The sequence below is a fragment of the Lepus europaeus genome, chromosome 5 (assembly GCF_033115175.1).
Source record: "Lepus europaeus isolate LE1 chromosome 5, mLepTim1.pri, whole genome shotgun sequence".
Lineage (NCBI taxonomy): Eukaryota > Metazoa > Chordata > Mammalia > Lagomorpha > Leporidae > Lepus > Lepus europaeus.
The window spans coordinates 38,407,217-38,424,952 of NC_084831.1; positions in this window are offsets into that span (position 1 = coordinate 38,407,217).

Consider the following 17,736-nt stretch of genomic DNA (forward strand, 5'->3'; position numbering starts at 1 on the left):
TGCTGTTATTGTCTTAGTTGTAGACCATAGTTAGTTTCAGACCGTAGTCTCACAGTGGGGGGTGCTTTCTCAAGATGGAGGCTCAGCTGCTCTAAAGTGGAGTCCCTCCTGTCAGGGTATCACTTCTAAACATTGGCATGTCTGAAAACCTGCACAGAATGCTTACTTCCAGGGCTCCAGCCTTTCAGTGAATAAACAAAATCGTTCCTTAGCAGATCTTAAAAATTCAAGAGCTTAGATATAATAAGTTAAAAACATTTAAGTCTGTCTTGGGCTTCTTTTTTTTTTTTTTTTTTTTTTTGATAGGAGGAGTGGATAGTGTGTGTGAGAGAGAGAAAGGTCTTCCTTTTTGCCGTTGGTTCACCCTCCAATGGCCGCTGCGGCCGGCGCATTGTGCTGATCCGAAGCCAGGAGCCAGGTGCTTCTCCTGGTCTCCCATGCGGGTGCAGGGCCCAAGGACTTGGGCCATCCTCCACTGCCTTCCCAGGCCACAGCAGAGAGCTGGCCTGGAAGAGGGGCAGCCGGGATAGAATCCGGCGCCCCGACTGGGACTAGAACCCGGTGTGCCGGCGCTGCAAGGCGGAGGATTAGCCTGTTAAGCCACGGCGCCGGCTGGCTTCTTCATTTTTTTAAATTAAAGATTTATTTATTTATTTGAAAGGCAGAGTTACAGACAGGCAGAGAGAGAGAGGAAGAGAGAGGGATCTTCCATCCATTGGTTCACTCCCCAAACGGCCACAATGGCTGGAACCAAGCCAATCTGAAGCCAGGAGCCAGGAGCTTCTTCCAGGTTACCCATGTCGGTGCGAGGGCCCAAGCATTTGGGCCATTTTCCACTGCATCCCCAGGGTATTATCAGGCTGGATTGGAAGAGGAGCAGCTGGGAGTAGAACAAGTGCCCATGTGGGATGCTGGCACTGCAGGCAGTGGCTTTACCTGCTATGCCACAGCCCTGGCCCCAGTTGGGCTTCTTAATTTTGAAGCTTTTCTAATTCTGATATTACAATATGGTAGATCAACTTTTCTTCCTATAGTCATGCAAACAGTCAACTATAATACACCTGCTGTTAGATTGTGTCTCTGTTTATTTTTAAAAAATATTTATTTATTTATTTATTTGAAAGGCAGAGTTACCGAGAGGCAGGGGCAGAGAGAGAGAGAGAGAGAGAGAGAGAGAGAGAGGTCTTTCATCCACTGTTTTACTGCCCAGATGGTCGCAATGGCCAGAGCTGTGCAGAACCAAAGCCAGGAGCCAGGAGTTTCTTCTGGGTCTCCCATGCAGGTACAGAGGCCCAAGGACTTGAGCCATCTTCTGCTGCTTTCCCAGGCCATAGCAAAGATCTGGATTGGAAGTGGAGCAGCTGGGACTCAAACAGTTGACCATATGGGATGCCAGCACTGCAGGCGGCGGCTTTACCTGCTAAGCCACAGGACCAGCCTCAGTATTTTCAGTTTTAAGCTTTGCCTCTCATGTTCAAGAAATCAAAGGGCTTTCTTAGCATCTCAGCGTGGATGCTATATATAGACTTTAGCATCAGGAGTAAGAATACCAAACATCATATCAAGTTAGTATTTCTCTCTGTCTCTCTTGCCATCCCCCCACCCCACCCCAGTTTAATGGTGACCCTCTGCAGAAGTTGTAGCCCTGGCAGTCTATTGTGTGGTGGCTTGACCCGCTACGCCACAGCACTGGCCACAACCTTAAATTCTTGAACCAAGGTGGCTTTAGACAGTATGAGCCTTAGACTATTTTCTAACAGAACAGGGTAGTGTCTATACAGTAGTCGATTCTTCCTGCTGCTCTTATGTTAATGCTGCAGCCCAGGGAAAAGTGATTATTGATACAGGCCACCTGTCTCCAACAGACTCTGGATCATCAAACCCCCTCTTCCAGGGAGTTGGAGACTGGTTTTCAAATTTATTCTCCTGGATATCATCCGGAATCAGGTCCATTTTCAAAGACATCTTAAAGGTAGGATTAGCACTCCTGTTAATATATCGGGATTTAACTTAGGGCTTATAAATCATTATGTCATGCATTCAAAAGCTTTGTAAACAAACATCTAAACTAACAGCTAAACAAGTGTGTGACCTACTCTCCTTAAAGAGGAGAACTAAAGAAGATGTATTCCGTATAAAACGTCTCCATTCCCCAAACCCCTCCCTGCCCCCAGGCAGCAGGAAGGAGTCGGAATGGAGTCCAGTGAGTGAAGGATTGCCACTGGGGAGATGACAACTGGACCGCGTACGTCTTCTTTTCCTTTTCACATTCTGGGTAACAGAAGCTCACTGCTGATTTTGTGACTAATTAAAGGGTCCACTAAATTCAACAGATAAATAATTCTTGCTTGAACGTTCCAGTAACCGGCCTTGAGAAGGCCAGCTGAAATTGCAAAGTAATCTGGCCAGTGCTGGTCATCACGACCAGAGGATTGGATTTATCATGACTGCTGGGAAACGGCTGAAAGAGCAAACCTCATGGGAGGAAGGACATCACAGCCACTGGCCGAGGCAGTCAAGCTTCAAATTCAGTGCCATCCAGGATGGCTCTTGGGGCCAGACCTGTGGTGCGGCAGGTAAAGCTACCACCTATGGGGCCAGCATCCCATATGGGCACCAGTTTTAGTCCTGGCTGCTCCGCTTCTGATCCAACTCCCTGCTAATGTGTCTGGGAAAGCAATGAAGATGGCCCAAGTGCTTGGGCTCTTGCACCTGAACCCGCGTGGGAGACCCGGAAGAATTTCCTGGCTCCTGGCTTCAGATTGGCCCAGCTTTGGTCGTTGTGGCCATTTTGGGAAGTGAAACAGTACAAGATCTCTCTCTCTCTCTATAACTTTGACTTTCAAATAAATAAATAAATAAATCTTAAAGAAAGAAAGGATGACTTGCAGCACCAACCCTAGAAATCTGTCTGACAACCTCCCCCAACTTCCCTTTCTCCTTTAAAAATTGTCTTGATAACTTGCAAATTGGGGATGAGGGGAGCACTTTTGAGACTGAAGGTGTCTTCCCTTCTTCTGAAGATGCTAGCCAATTAGACAAACCTGTGCCCTGGCATCAGGTCTCATCTCCGGTGAATGCACTGTCCAGTGGTGAGTAGTGAAGATCCACTTTTAATTGTCAAAATGGGGCAGAAAGATTGCTGGGAGTGACACACTGCAGTTCACACACTGCAGCTCACACACTGAGCTCACACACTGAGCTCACACACTGAGCTCTCACACTGCAGCTCTCACACTGGAGCTCACACACTGCAGTTCACACACTGAGCTCTCACACTGCAGCTCTCACACTGGAGCTCACACACTGAGCTCACACACTGCAGTTCACACACTGGAGCTCACACACTGAGCTCACACACTGAGCTCCCACACTGAGCTCACACACTGAGCTCCCACACTGAGCTCTCACACTGGAGCTCACACACTGAGCTCACACACTGCAGTTCACACACTGGAGCTCACACACTGAGCTCACACACTGAGCTCCCACACTGAGCTCACACACTGAGCTCCCACACTGAGCTCTCACACTGGAGCTCTCACACTGCAGCTCTCACACTGCAGTTCACACACTGAGCTCCCACACTGAGCTCTCACACTGGAGCTCTCACACTGCAGCTCTCACACTGAGCTCACACACTGAGCTCCCACACTGAGCTCCCACACTGAGCTCTCACACTGGAGCTCACACACTGCAGTTCACACACTGAGCTCCCACACTGAGCTCACACACTGAGCTCCCACACTGAGCTCACACACTGAGCTCCCACACTGAGTTCACACACTGAGCTCACACACTGACCTCCCACACTGAGCTCTCACACTGCAGTTCACACACTGAGCTCCCACACTGAGCTCACACACTGAGCTCTCACACTGAGCTCACACACTGAGCTCTCACACTGCAGCTCTCACACTGGAGCTCACACACTGAGCTCACACACTGCAGTTCACACACTGAGCTCCCACACTGAGCTCTCACACTGAGCTCTCACACTGGAGTTCACACACTGGAGCTCCCACACTGAGCTCCCACACTGAGCTCTCACACTGAGCTCCCACACTGCAGCTCTCACACTGAGCTCACACACTGCAGCTCTCACACTGCAGCTCGCACACTGGAGTTCACACACTGCAGTTCACACACTGCAGTTCACACACTGAGCTCACACACTGAGCTCACACACTGCAGTTCACACACTGAGCTCACACACTGAGCTCCCACACTGAGCTCACACACTGACCTCCCACACTGAGCTCACACACTGAGCTCCCACACTGAGCTCTCACACTGCAGCTCTCACACTGGAGTTCACACACTGGAGCTCACACACTGAGCTCACACACTGCAGTTCACACACTGCAGTTCACACACTGGAGCTCCCACATTGAGCTCCCACACTGAGCTCCCACACTGAGCTCCCACACTGAGCTCACACACTGAGCTCACACACTGCAGCTCTCACACTGCAGTTCACACACTGAGCTCTCACACTGCAGTTCACACACTGAGCTCACACACTGAGCTCACACACTGCAGTTCACACACTGAGCTCACACACTGAGCTCACACACTGACCTCCCACACTGAGCTCACACACTGAGCTCACACACTGACCTCCCACACTGAGCTCACACACTGAGCTCACACACTGCAGCTCTCACACTGAGCTCACACACTGCAGCTCTCACACTGCAGCTCTCACACTGGAGTTCACACACTGGAGCTCACACATTGCAGATAACATACTGGAGTTTACACACTCTAGCTCACACACTGGAGTTCGCACACTGGAATTCACACACTGTGGCTCCTACACCAGAGTGGACTTCTAGACCCATGTGATTCTCTGATATGGTGCACACTGAGCAGCGAGTGCAGCAGGGTCTAATCTGAGGTTGCTTAGAAAGCTACAAGCAGACTTGAGAACAGAACCCATATTCCCAGGTATGGGCCTTCCCCTTCTCAACTTACACAGAAGCATTCCTTCTAGAGGCAGGGGAATGCCTGAATTCTGGTCTCCTGGAAATATGGAGACGAATCTTTTTTTTTTTTTTGACAGAAGTATGTTCGAATGTGAGCACCTTTGTGTCATATTTATCATTTTATTTCCAGTACTCAGTAGTACTCAATAAGTAGGAGTACTTTTTCAGTACATGCACTAATGGTACTCGGTAAATACATGTTGATGAGTGAATGAATTAATCAGGTTTGATGGAACAAAGACAGAAGCCTCAGCCATTCTCCCTCGTTGTCTAGAAGATAGATAAATATCAGACTTTATTCCTTGTTCCTGAGTGTCAATTCAGTCTAACACCTATTGTCTTTACACCCCTCGCCCCCCAGTTCTTCCCCAGGTTTGGAGGCCAGTGGCCACTCAAAAGACAAGTATGGAGGAATTCACCTCCTCCAGCTGCCCTTTACCCCACCCTCACCCATAGCCCACCTGAGACATAAAAAGGCCTGCCCCTGGGACTGGGACCCTCTGTGACGTGTCCAGTCTGTGCACACCAGCAGTTAGTCACTCACCTCTGTGGATTTATTTTCTCTGAATAAATTCGGTCTGGCTGTAGATTCATACCCTGCCTCACCTCTGTTCTGTGCTCTTTTCCTAACATTTTGGTGCCCCGTGTGAGGAGGGGAGCAAAGGATCCGGCTTTTGGGTGAGAGCCGTGGTCCCTTCCCCCTTCCTCTGAACTCTCGCCTCTCTCTGTGGCGTGCTGAATCTTCATTTTCCGTTCAAGAAGGAAACCGTGGATGCATGGAACCAGGAATAACCTGGTGGGTGACTGAGAGCCTCTGGCCAGGGCGACTCTCTGGTGAGGCTCGAACTTCCCAGGTGAAAACCAGACTCTGACAGCCCGACAGGTTATCCCAGAGTCTATCTCCCTTTCTACTTAAATTTCTGACTTGGTTTTTCTTCAGGGTTGGGGAGGGTGCAACTTCCAGGATTCCCCCCGCTGTCCTCTTTCAAGTGACCCGGATGGGCCTGGGAGACACTGCTCCGAAAACCACCCATACGCGTTGAGAACAGCCTTCGTCATGTTTCTCACTCCCAGTAGCATTTCCTCATTTTCTCAAATGAATACGCAGGCAGAGCCCTTTGCCAAATCTCATCACTGCGTCCGACATGGGATCTCATTCTTGACTCACTGGATTGGTAAGGAGGCCTCCATTGCCTCAGTCACGCTGGGCTGACACTCAGGCCTGGTTCATCACCCTTTTTAGGGGCCCAGGTCGGGCTGATTCATCCCACCTGGGAGGGCCTGGGTGTTTGGTTGGTTTCTCTCACTCAGAGAAACGCTCGGGGCAACACTGGTCTAAGTGTGGGGATTCTTTCTCTCCTCTGGAGGACTCAGAACTTAGGTTCTCGGCTGGGGTAATTCTTCCCTGGAGGACGCCCTGCGGAAAGGACCCCCTTCCCTCAGGCCATGTTTTGTCTAATCCATAGGTTCCAATATTTCTCGCGTTTCACCCAACTCCTGTCTGGCCTGCTTCTTAAAAAGCTTGCTCAAGCTGGGCCTAAAGGAAGAGATAAAATGGAAGTGATTAATTAACTCTGTACTAAAATTTAGCCTCAAAATGAATTAGACAATGGCTCAAAATGGCCAGAATTCAGCACCTTTGATCTCCAAATTCTCTGCAACCTCAATAGTTTTACACAGAGAGATGGCAAACAGTCTGAGGTCTCTTACAGCTAGGCTTTTGTCCTCCTTTGGGGTCGATTTTCCTCACTCCAAGTTCTCACGGAGGAAGAAGGCCTGGAGCCTCCCCTTAAATTTTCTACCTCCCCACCCCTCCCTTCGCTCCCTGAATCTGAGAAGCCAGCCACCCAGGCCACTGCCCCTTGCTCACTCCATCCCTCTCTCTCTCCAGTCCCTCCTCTTCCTCCATCCCACCAGCAGCAGCACGGGCAGTTGCCACCCCTCCATCCTTTTCTCCCCACACGTATCTTTACCCAGTTCGCTCCGAGGAAGAAAAATCTTTCCCTCGTAAGCCTTCTGCCCCGCCATTCCCTCCCTCATCTCATCCCCTCTGTGACCCTGACTCTGCAGATGACCACCTGTCCTACCCCCATCCCAGCCTTCGTCTTGTGACTCTTCTCTGACGATCCACCTAATTCCTCGGATCCCACCCCGCCTCCTCCCCCCACCCTATCTCCTCCTCACACATGCTCCTGAACTGTACAACCCAAACCCCCTCTCCCCTTGGGGGCGGTGGCTGGGTGGAAGGTCTGGTTAGGGTCCATGTGCCCTTCTCTATCAGATCTTAGATTGAGGAACGTCTAGGCTCGTTCTCAGAGAATCCCTCCAAGTATTATAAGGGATTTCTCTACCCAGCTCAGTCCTATAGCTTAACTTGGAATGATCTGTATTTAGTTCTGTCCTCTACCCTAACACCAGATGAATTTGAACATATCTGGCATGCTGCCAAACAGCATGCAGCTGAGATGCACCACCAGGCCCCAGAAGCTGTTCAAGCCATCCCCAGAACTAACCCCAACCCAAATTGGACTTACCAACCTGGGGACCCAGGGCTACAGGCCTGAGACCACATGATCTCATGCCTGCTGGTGGCTATGGATAAGAACAGCCATAAACAGGATAATTATTAGAAGATCCAAAAGGTCACCCAGGAACCCAATGAAAATCCTACTGTATTTATGTCCCGCCTTACAGAGGCAATGACAAAGTATACTAACACTGATCCCAATTCCCCAGAGGGATAGCTATCTTTAAATTCTCACTTTATGTCCTAGTCAGCTCCAGATATCCGTCACAAACTCCAAAAATTACAAGATGGTCCACAAACTCCCCAGAGGGACCCCAGAAATACAGCTTTTCATGTTTTTAACAATAGAGATGAAGAATTAAGGACTCAGAAGGAAATAGATAGAAAACTAAAGTTTCAGATGTTTGCCTCTGTCATCCACCAAGAGCCCAAGTGCAAGTCATGTCCCCCTCCCCCCCCTTTCTGGAACAGCCCTCTGCTCAAACCCTTCTGGCACAGGACATCTCTGTTAAGCTTAACAGAATGAGGAGGCCCGGGGTCCACAGCCCCTGTCAGACGAGCGGAGGGACCCAAGGGTAAAAGGGACAGTGTTTGGCAAGCGAGTTTCTTTTTTGGCAGACACTGAGGCTAATTTATCTGTTGTAAATACATATTGCAATCCACTCCTTCCCTCCTCAGTCTCTGCTGTTGGCATGAAAGGCCTTATTGAAACACCTGATAAAGTCTCTCCCTTCTATTGCTCCTTCGGAGACATTACTCTCTGCATTCCTTTCTCATTCTTCCTAACTGCCTCACCCCCTTTTGGGCAGGGACCTTCTCCACCACCTGGGGGCATCCATCTCCATTCCCACCAGGGATAAAGCACAAACCTTTATACTTCACACTACAGACCTCCCTCTCTCCACCTCTCCTCCCCAGTCTCCCTCCCTTCCCTTGGTTAATCCTGTGCTGTGGGATATCTCCCACCTGAGAATCACCGCCCACCATATCCCCATTTGTATCTCTCTAAAAGACCCTACAAAAACTATTGTTGTTCCCCAATATCCTTTAAGTCCAGAGGGCCATAGAGGTCTGAAACCTAATATAGACCACTTCCTCCAGGCTAACATCCTCATTCCCACTCACACTCCCCATAACACCCCTATACTTCTGGTCAAAACACCAGATGGCTCTTATTGCTTAGTACAGGACCTCCGAGGTATTAATGCTGCTGTCCATGCCACACTCCCTTCTCCCAAATACCCCCTGCAACTTCTTTCTTTTCCATCCTGGGCCCAAAGGTTGCCTTCTTCACAGTTTCTCTCGACACATCTTCCCAGCCACTCTTTGCCTTCACTTGGTCTGACCCGGAAACTTGCCAGACTCAACAGCTCACCGGGACAGAGTTACCCCAAGGTTTCCAGGACAGTGGACACTTACTTGGACGGGTCCTCCAGGCAGATCTAGCCTCTTTCACCCAGCACCCTTCTTCAATACGTTGATGATTTTCTGCCCTGTAGCCTCTCCCTGGAGACCCGTGTAAACATACCATTAGTCTTTTGAACTTTCTAGCTGCAAAGGGTATAGGGTATCTCCAAAGAAGGCTCAGTCCACTTCACTTCTGTCACCTCCTTGGGACTTCTTATGATGCCAGACACTCATGCACCCCTCCAGCCTGAAAGCAGGCAGTAATTCCCCTCCTTCCCTGTGTACTAAGCACGACCTCCTCTCTCTCCTGGGACTTGTGGGATACTCTCATTTCTGGATTTCAAACTTTTCTCTTACTGCTATCTTTCTAAGAAACCTTCACTCTCTCTATCACTCAAACTCAAACTCTCTTACTCACTTTCTGAGATCACGCATACCTAACTCCCACCATATGAGAAACTTGCCTAATATATCTCAGGCATGTAGCATTTGTCAAACTGCTAGCCCCAACTCTAATATCAGACCACCCCCATTCCCCACCCACCAGGACTGTGCGTCGCTCCCAGGGGAGGACTGGCAGATTGAGTTCACCCATATGCCACTGGTTAGGCAAACACATTACCCTCTGGTTACGATGGATGTCTTCTCAGGGTGGGTGGAAGCTTTCCCCACTACCAATAAGAGAGCTTCCACCATTTCCACTACACTATTAAATCATATTACCCCAAGATTTGCATTTCCGGCTTCCATTCAATCAGATAACGGACTGAAGTTTACCTCTCAAATTACTCAAATAGTATCTGCCTCTCTTCATATCTCATGGGATTTTCACATTCCCTATTGCCCCCCCCCCCCCCCCCTTTCAGGAAAAGTAGAACAGATGAGTGGAATTGTAAAACAGGCTCTAACTAAGTCTCCATCCAGCTCCACTTGGACTGGGTAAAACTCCTTCCTTTAGCTCTGTTAAGAATTAGATCTCTTCCCTGAAAGCTGTTAACGCTTAGCCTGTTGGAACTTCTCAATGGACGGCCTCTTCTTTCACCTAACTTCCCTCCCCTACACAATTCTGAAGCTCTTCCTCCTCCTGGTGTTTTCCCTCTTCATGCTGAAATGCGCTCTCACTTAGGGACCTGTGCAGTCACACATCTACCCAAACCACACTCTATACCTATTGACTATACTCCTACCTTTCAACCCGGGTACTGGGTTTATCTAAAACAAAATGAGGCTGCTCTAAAGCCAAAATGCAGCAGGCCCTACCAGGTTATACTGACTACCCCACCACTGCCAAACCCAAAGGGCACCCCCTGGGTACATTTTACTTCACTGAAACTAGTAACCTCTCCCTCCTGTAAGTCCACCCCACAGGACCCACCTCTCAGGTTGATGTGGCTCCCTGCAGTGTGAGAAGAACCACATTCTCATGTCCCTGACAGGTCCTGGATTCCCCAGATTTCTCCGGATTATTTTACAGGAAAGCTATAGGTAGTCCACTCCACCAATCTACCTTCTCGACCTCGTCTGAGATTGCTGGCTCCAGGGAGATCCCTGTGACTTCACACCCACACAGATATCCTTTTACCTTCTGTTTACACCTTATATTGTGATGCACTGTCACCCTCTGCTATTGTCTGCAGCTGTAACTCAGCCCTAACTTTGGCCATAGGCTTGACGGCAATCGTCCCCACTGACCGGACCTGTGTAAAAAACTCCTCTTAGCAATCTTTTATCTCTCTGGACAGGATGCTTTTCGGCCATCTCCTGCCTCTAACCTGTGCCCTATCATAGCTCCAATCTCCCACATACCTCTCGCCCATGTTTCCTCCCAGAATTATTATATATCTCTCATCAACATTTCCTCTGGCCTGTTTTTGAAGATAATCCAATGTCTCTTCACGCTGGATCTGCACACACTCCTCCCCCAAGGGCTGGCAAGCCCTCCCCATCCCCACCATGCTCTGAGAAGTGGCCCATGGACTTGATTATATTACAAGGACCAGAACTTTCCTGGTAGAACCCCAGCACATATATCTCTTCTGGAATTCCCAGGAAGAAATGCCAGCATGGCTAGAGGAAGGAAGATTGGTGTTGTATAGAGGAATAAAACCAGAGGATCCATCTGCTATAGCTGTCCAAGGCATTTTTGCTACAGGCCCCTCTAGGCATCACGCGCACTTTCTTTCCTTCTTCCCAGAATGTGGGTTCATGACCCATGACACCTGTGGCCTAGTTGTCATTCTGCCAGGGCCACCCCCTGCTGGCCACCACTACTCCTCACACCCAATGGAAGCGGCTGCAGTGGCATTTACTCATCATATCCCTTTGCTGCACGAGAGCATGAAGGTTATCTCTTACCATGAGATTGCGTGTATAGGACCAGAAACGGGCATTCTTTCTCTGTGGTGCCCAGGCACACATCTGCCTCCCACCAACTGGAGGGGGACCTGTACACTTGCCTTCCCATTTCCCCCTGTGCCCTGTACCCTAGACCAATCTCTATTTTCTGTTTCTATAACCCACTGAGTCAAGAGGGATTTTGGACTCACCCTCTTGATAATCTCTCTGGGTATCTTGATAGGAATTGGAACAGGAATGACTGGACTAGCCATTTCAGTAGATAAGGCAAATAAAATTGAAGGCCTCAAAGAAGACCTAAATGACCTAGCACAGCAGCCATCTCCCCTCCAGGATCGGGTGGATTCACTAGCAGCAGCAGTTCTCCAGATCCGTCACACACTGGGCCTCCTCACAGCCGCGAGAGGGGGACTTTGCCTCTTTTGGGGTGAAGTTTGCTTCTTTGGCAGAAATCAATTGGGGGTGGAAAATGTGAGATCGAATGCATAAAAAGGTCTGCTAATGAGATGCATTCACAAGGTAACTCTGCCTCATTTTGGCCATCTTTTCCACCATGGGCAATGTCTCGACTATCTCCTTTGACCTCATAATTATAGTGTTCCTATTTCTGCTATGTATAATTAACTTATTCCAAAGTTTCTTGCAGGAAGGAATAACTGCTATACCTCAAGCCATCTTGCAAGAGCAACACAAAACTGCTCTTCTTCAATCAATTCAATCCCCAGTATAGATCCTTGCTCAAATCCTTGCCCCTCGTCTATGCCCCATGTCAGCCAGAAAGAAACTGTCCCATCTCCTCGTCTATACTGAGTCAGGATTGATGGAACAAAGACATAAGCCTCAGCCATTCTCGCTCATTGCTCAAAAGATAGATAAATATCAGACTTTATTCCTTGTCCTTGAATGTCAATTCAGTCTCACACAGTATTATCTTTACAACCCACCCCTGCATTCTTCCCCAGGTTTAGATGAGTATGAAGGAATTCACCTCTGCCTACTGCCCCCTACTCCACCTCACCCCTATCCTGCCTAAGATATAAAAAGGCCTGGCCCCTGGGGCCACATGCCCAGTCTGTGCATGCCAGCAGTTGGTCACTCACCTCTGTGGATTTATTTTCCCTGAATAAACTTGGTCTGGCTGTAGGTCTGTACCCTGCCCCAGCTCTGTTCTGCACGTCTTTTCCTAACACTTTGGTGCCCTGTGGGAGGGAGCAGCGATCTGCACTCTTTCCTAACAAGGTTGATGACTGGAGAGAGAACAGTGGCTCTCCTCTCGGCTCCTCTTCCCTCTTGCCTGCAGATGGGGGACATCTCTTCAATGCTTCTGTTCCCAAGCCCTGACGTGTCTCGCTCACACACCGTGACTCCAGCAGGCCGAGCTGTGCTTGTGCTGGGATGCCGGCCAGCTGTGTTTTCTCGTCTCTCTCCCTCCTCCCGCTTGCCCAGACTGTGCCCTTGTTCCCAGGGGTGTCTCCCGCTCAGTCCCTTCGCGTGGGACACAGCTCGAGGTTGACATGGAAGCCGAGAAGTACACAGTTCTAGGCAGAGGGGCTGGGGTGTGTGTCCCTGGAAGAGCAAGGATTCTGAGTCACGTGCGCCCCTCCAGGCTGCATCCTTAGCTGTTCTTGGGGGGAACCCATCTTTGGGGTGGATTGGAGCACCTTGGAAGACAGGGCCTGTGCTCCCTGGAGCCTCAGAACAGAACCTGTAGAATGAGCAGCTGGTGGCCAGCCCAGCTGCCCCTCATTCTTCACCGTCCTCCTGCTTTTCTCATCTCCACCTTCTGCCCCACCCCAACTCCCTGCCAGGGCCAAAGTCCTCGGGCAGAGCTAGTGGAGTTGCTAGTGAGCACAAACGGCCCAAGTGGAAAGAACTGGGCAGGCCACAAGGGTTCATGTTGGCCCAGATGCCAGGCCAGTGAACCGTCCCCATTTCCTCCCCACGCACTCTGGGCACTGATAACCACTGCTTACACATACACACACTTTGCAGTGTGACTAGAACACTGCCAGGATCACAGGATCTTGGAGATAACCCCTGAAAGGGGGGCAGAGTGAGCTGCAGAGAGCTGTCTGTGGGCCAGCACAGGGGCTGGGGGTGCATCAAGGGTGTTGATATTTTTAGAGCCCCTCAGGTGAGTCCAATGTGCAGTTAAGGTGGAGATCATGGGCGTAGACACACCGATTCTTCCTCTGAGTTATAGCTGGGCCCCTTGGCCTCTGCCAGGAATTCATCCTCACCACTCCATCAGGTCTCTTGACATCCCTGGGGACTTGTGACAGGCGTCCTATTGAGGATAGTGTGAGCTATGCGTTCCCCAGCAGGCAGCGGATACCAGGACTCAGCCACAAGAGGTGCCGGCTTTGTCTTCCAGATGGGCAGCAGTACAGCATTTCCAGGGAATGTGCATTGGCCAGTTAACTCACCGGCCCTCCCTCATGTCCCGGGTATAAGGGCCAATCCCTTCAACATTCATTCAACAATTATTCATGAAGTGCCTTCTCTGGTTTGGATGCTGGGGAGGTGGTGAGGACCCTGAGCCATGGGGAGAGCAGTCAGTGCTGTGGGAGCACAGTGGCCACGCTCTTTCTACTCCTGCCCCCCCCCCCCCCCGGGGCCTGCACAACCCTGGAAGCACCCTGCTCTTCCAGTCATGCACCTGGGCACAGGCTTACTGGGTGCTTGTATCTTGTCTGTCTCTCGTAAAATGAAGGAAAAGCCAAGCCTAGTCTCTGGTTTGCAGCAAAATGAGAGGATACGGGGATCAGATAAGCATCCGAATACTACAAGGGAGAAGGCGAACACATCCAAGTTCTGCAGACTGACTGGCAGGTTTACAAGACTGGCTCTAGGTGCTGTTTCTGAAGTGGTGGAGGAGAGCTTCCTGGAGGAGGAGAGCTATCGGCAAGGATATGGACAAGGACAGTCTTGTCTCCATTTCCGTAGAGCCTTCCCTTCCTTACTCCCATAATCCCAGATTGCCTCTGAAAAATGAGAATAAATAACTGCTAAAGACCTAAAGATTTCCTTTCCTAGGAGTTAAAAAAGGAGTTTTCTGTTCTTAGCCTATTGGCCTGCATAACGGTGGTCACCTAGGCAAATACTGCTACTTGCTCTGCAGTCTGAGGGTGGGGCAATGGTAGAATGTTTACCAGCTGGCTCCCCAGGGATCCAGGGCCAACCTCTGTGGTGTAACTACTCCCGTGACAACCAATGTCAACATGCAACACATGTGACATCACTGGACATGCACGAGCTGCTCTTCAGAGCTGGGGCTGGCGCTTTCCAGCACACTGCTATGTGGGGCTACTGAAACAGGGTCCTTGAGGACAGAGCCAATAAATGCAAGCTTCAGAGAGGCACACCTTGGCTTTCAAGAATCACAAAGCCAAGATAGCCTGGCACGGGGGACCGGTAGGAGCAGGACCTGGGAGTTGGCTGCGACCCAGCCTCTGACCTGCCTTTTGCCCTAGAAGTGTGAATGAGTTCCAGACTTTGGCCAGGGAGTGGACAGCAGGGTGTGTGTGTGACAAACAAGTCACGAATGCTTGAACCATGGTTCTGGTCAGAGAAGGTTTGCAGGACCTCTGAGCCCACACAAGCCACAGCCACCCTGAGTGCCAAGCCCCTTCGACAGACTCGGGCCCTCTGCTACCCCTCTATCCCGGCTCCTCGTCTCCCATGGGACCGGGGCCTCGATTCCTTCCCCTGCTCTTTGGCTTCCACAGGCCCCATCCTCAGCAGCCTGAGTCACTTCCCAAACACTAAGAGTATGGAACTCATCTTTGATCTCCCCTCTTCTGCTAAGGCCCCTCCCCAGCTGCCTGCCGCCCAGGAGACAAGGCCTAGTCTGCTCATATCTCTGTAGATCATGCCCTTGACGCCCCCTTCCCAACATGCAGCTCCACTGAGTGTTTCTGCTTCATAACCAGCTCCTCCAAGCCAAGCCCCAGCTCTCACCACTCCCAGTTCCTTGCTAACTCCCCTTTTATGAGAGCTTTGCATCAATCAGGTGAATCCCATTTAGAGCTTCTCTGTGGACCCCCCCAATAATTCCCGGGCCAGTCTCCCTGCACAGAATATACAGGGTTGATGTCAGTTGTCCCATCCTGGGTTAATGCCATTCACTTTGTCCTAGACTAACACCCTAATTATATTTCATCCCAACTTAATCAAGCTTTGTCCACTTTCCTGGGTTTTTCTGAATATAAAGGGTCTTCAAAAAGTTTATGGAAAATTCATATAATGAAAAAGCTACACATGGATTTCAAGATGTGTGTTTGCACCAAAAAAATCTTAATTTTTTTTTTATTTATATGAATGACAGAGTGACAGAGAGTGAGGGGGAGAGAGAGCAAGAGTGAAAGCGAGAGAGAGAGAGAGAGAGAGAAGAGAAAGAGATTTTCCATATGCTGAATCAATCTCCAAATGGTCACAGTGGTGGGGGACTGGTCCAGGCTGAAGCCAGAAGCCCAGAATTCTGTCTGAGTCTTTCACATGGATGGCACGGGCCCTAGCACTTGGGCCATCTTCTGCTGCTTGCCCAGGTGCAATAGCAGGAAGCTAGATCTGAAGCAGAGCAGCTGAGACCTGAACCGGCGTCCACTATGGGATGCTGGTGTTGCAATCGGCAGCTTAACCGGCTGTTTGTGAGGCCATCCCCACAAACTTATCTCTTTAATTCCATCTTGGTTTCAAGAAACAGGAAACACAAATTAAATTGAATTTAAGCAACAAAGGGGATTCATTGGCTCATGTAATTAAAATATGCAGAGGTAATCCAAGTTTCAGGTGAGGCTTGATCCAGGAGTTCCAACCACGTGACTGATTTTCAGATTCTCTTTGAGGATTTCTTAGTTCTTCCCACATTGATGGCTCATGTTTTCAGGATTGAATTAACATCAAAGGGAGAGTCTGTCTCCATATAGCTTACTTTACGTTCAGAAATCGAGTTTCAGTAGCCCGGATGGGGCTGGCTTTGGTCATGTCTGTCCTTGAGGCAATCAATTGTCCTGGGCAAGGTGAATGCAGACTGTCTTAGTCACGGTGCCAGGGTTACCGAGAGTGCGGGTAGGTAGCACTAGGGTCAGGCCCTGGGAGTTGCCTGTTGCTCTGACCATGGAAGTAGGAGTGGCTGCCAGATTTCAGCCAGGAAGTGCACAGTAGGGAGTGACAGATAGATCGTAAATACTGAGTGCTGTCTTCAACAAACAGGCCTGTGCTGGAGTTGGGGGGGCAATGCCAGTGCCCCCCGAATTCAGCAAATTCGTGCTTGCAGTGGATGACAGAAGCAGTAAACGGATGCTGGGGAGACATTCAACCAGTGTCCACACTACCCACGAGCACTGTCTGGACTAGTCCTGGTCACTGCCCGGGTGGCTCCTGAATCAAGTGGGCGCTCCTTCCGGCTCTCCTCCAAACACTCCCTAGCCAGGCCAGAGCCAGGCTGATAAACGCATCGGCCACCAAGTGTGGAAGTCGGCTGATGGTGTATCGTGTTTCCTCATTCTCCCACCCGGGAGCCTTGCAGTGAAGTGGGATAGCCAGGGTCTCCAGCCAGGGAGACGAGGTTGAAGTCGGCATTTCAGGGAGGGTGCAGAGCCCTGGGGAAGACACTCCTTTCACTGTGCATCCTCTTGCCGTCTGCCTAGGGGCAGGCCCGCATGATGTCCCCTCGGTGGAGGCAGGGGCTTGGTCTCCGCGGAAGGCCAGGGAGGCCATGTGTGAGTCAGCACCTGCAGCGGGGGTTCCAGGTTCGGCTGCTGCCTCCCGCCGGACTCAGCGTCTGCTCTTTCCTCCTGGCTGCGGGCTTACACCTGCCCGGGGACTCACCCCGGCTCCCATGCTGGCGCCTCTGGGTAGGTTGGGCAGAGGGGAGACTCCAGCGAGAGGTTGGAAGGAGGAGAGGAGAAGGCTTGGGACATTTTTTCTCGGCTCCTTCCCTGTTCTGGTTTCACGTCACAGCTGTCTTCCCAGCGAGACCTCTTGCCCAGGCTCTGGGAACAGCATTTCTGCCTTATTCCTGCAGCCTAGGGGGGTCGCTGGGGCTCCTGCCGTCACAGGCTCTGGAGGCTGCATCATCCCGTGTGGAAATCTTTCACTGCCATCTCCTTCCAAGGAAGCCTCACGTGCAGAAAACACGTGGGGGTGAATTCCATTTCCTGCGGCGCCCGGCCTGAGATGGTACAGGAGAGGGAAACAGCAGTCTCTCCCTGGAGCACGGGGCTGGGTCAAACTCGTTCTTCAGCAGAACCCTGGGCTGGGGCGTTTGAGCTGCCGCTTCCTTGCTGTGCAGTTTTAGATTCGTCCCTATCCCTCTCTGGGCCTAAGTGGCCCTACTCACCCAGGAGGGATTGGACCTGAGGGTCTCTCCTCATCACCCTAAAAGTAGTGTTTTAATTTCCTAAATGTCAACTTGGTACTCTGCTTTCGGCGGGCGCAGTTGGGTCTTTGCTTACC